The sequence below is a fragment of the Homarus americanus genome, unplaced genomic scaffold (genome assembly GCF_018991925.1).
Source record: "Homarus americanus isolate GMGI-L3 unplaced genomic scaffold, GMGI_Hamer_2.0 scaffold44060, whole genome shotgun sequence".
NCBI classification, from domain to species: Eukaryota; Metazoa; Arthropoda; class Malacostraca; order Decapoda; family Nephropidae; genus Homarus; species Homarus americanus.
This window is the reverse complement of record NW_024756871.1, coordinates 1,171,697-1,173,863: the sequence shown is the minus strand read 5'-3', so window position 1 is coordinate 1,173,863 and position 2,167 is coordinate 1,171,697. Positions and strand designations below refer to the sequence as shown.

At 46.5% G+C, this 2,167-nt stretch overlaps 1 protein-coding gene across 1 annotated transcript in view; it reads left to right on the top strand.

The window, feature by feature from the left end:
- The window catches only part of LOC121857004 (organic cation transporter protein-like), a 70,512-nt gene that overhangs the window by 10,011 nt on the left and 58,334 nt on the right, over positions 1 to 2,167 (top strand). The window lies entirely within an intron of this gene.

Here is a 2,167-nt window from a genome sequence, read left to right as displayed (position 1 = left end):
CCCCCTCCAAAGACCTCCGTAGCGCCGGCGCGAAGGAGGTGATCACCTGGTGCGTCTGGAGAGTAGCTGCTGCATTTCCACTGGAGCTCGGGATAAGGAGTCCGCAATCAGGTTGTCCACCCCCTTTATGTGCCGGACTTGTAGATTACAGGGCTGGGTGAGGAGAGCCCAGCGGAGGATTCGCTGGTTGGAGGTCTTGTTGGTTTGGATGAACGTGAGTGGGTTATGGTTGGTGAAGACTGGGGTTGTTTGTGGGCAAGACTGGAGGTAACATTCAAACTTCTTTATTGCCAACACCAGAGCCAGGGCCTCCTTCTCTATGGTCGAGTAGTTGGTCTGATGTTTTTTCAACTTGGCGGAGTAGTATGCCACAGGGTGAAGGACATCAGTGGTTGGGTCGGGTTGTAGGAGCGCAGCCCCCACTCCGACACCGCTAGCGTCGATTTGCAGATGGAAGGGCAAGGTGTAGTCAGGGGGGTGGACTACAGGCTTGGAGGCAAGGAAGGCTTTGAGGCGGTGGAAAGACTGGTTGCACCTCTGGTTCCGGATGTAAGGGACCGCAGAACTGGTTAGGTCTGTGAGGGGTCCGGCCACGCTGGAGAAGTTACTGCATAACCGACGGTAGTAGCCGCACATCCCCAGGAAGCACATGAGTTCCTTCCTCGTCCTTGGAGTGGGGAAGGACAAGATGGCTTTAACGTTTGCATCCTTGGGTCTCACCATACCATGCCCAACGATATGTCCCAGGTAAGTCACTGAGGCCCGGCCAAAAGCAGATTTAGCCAGGTTTATGGTGAATCCAGTTTCTTGCAGTCGTGCCAACAGTATCTCCAAACGCACCAGATGTTCGTCCCGGCCGTCCGACACCACCACCAGGTCATCCAGGTAGGCGAACGTCCCACCTAGGTCCTGAATTAGGTAATTGATTGCCCTCTGGAATGTGGCCGGAGCATTAGAAAAGCCAAACGCCATAACCAAATATTGAAAAAGACCAAATGGAGTTATAAATGCTGAGATTATTTTTGCACTATCCGTGAGTCCCACTTGATAATATCCTTTCAATAAGTCCACCGTACTGATAAATTTGGCACAGCCTACTCTGGAGTGAGGGTACGGCATTAAACAGATCCGGATTCTTCCCTACACTCGATAAGACTTACTACACGACTGCCACGTGTAATAACAGGTAAGCCTTATGACACTTGGAACCTAATATCCTACGTCTGTCACTCTTACTGTACGATAATACCAATATATGCACACACATATGAAGGAAACTTTAAACCACCAAAGCAATTGTGAACAGAAGTGACTGGGAGGAATAATTAACAAGGAGTTACAAGGGAGGAAGGAATATGGTACTTAAGGTCGTGTCCTGTCACGGTCGCCATTTGTTACGAGTTGGGGATTTAGAATATAGTTAAGAGTCTACCCAGATCCCAACAGGCAACAACAATAAAAAAACAAAGACAATCGGACTATAAAAGGGTAGACAAAGGATGCGAGTTTTTGTTGTGTATAATGAAGTACCATAAATTCCTTAACAAAATATTCATCTTTCTGTAATTTACCCTTAACCATACTTAACCTAAACATTAACAGTATATACAAATTTGTACAACATAAAATAATTTGAAGCAAGGTGGACGTGGGGAGGCAATACAAGAAGTGCAGAGCTGAGATGGCTGACGAGCAAGGCTGAGTATTGTAGAAGACGGTAGGTAGTCACTGTGCCGTAGGTTTCCAGGATAGGTGATCCTGTGGTCACTTCCCAGAGTGAACTGAACTCTCATCGAACTGGAGCTGACGAAGAAGACTTGTAGGAGGTGACGCAACAACCAGGATATGGAGAAGGGAAACCCCGGAGTGGTAACTAAGACAAGTCATACTCGTGTTTCGTCCCTAGATGGCGTTGCTCGTGGTGCCGGGTAGGTAGATCAGGACAATAGATGGCGTGGTTCGTAGTGCTGGGTAAGTAGATCATGACAATTGGTGGCGGGGTTCGTAACAATATATAAACTTAAAAAATAATAAATAAATAAAATTAATAAATATGGAAGTGATAACCGTGGTAACATTATGAGATGTTCTTATTGCCACCATGCTATTGTACTATTCCAGATGATACTAAATATTACATAATACTTCCTTGAGATAAATGTATAGA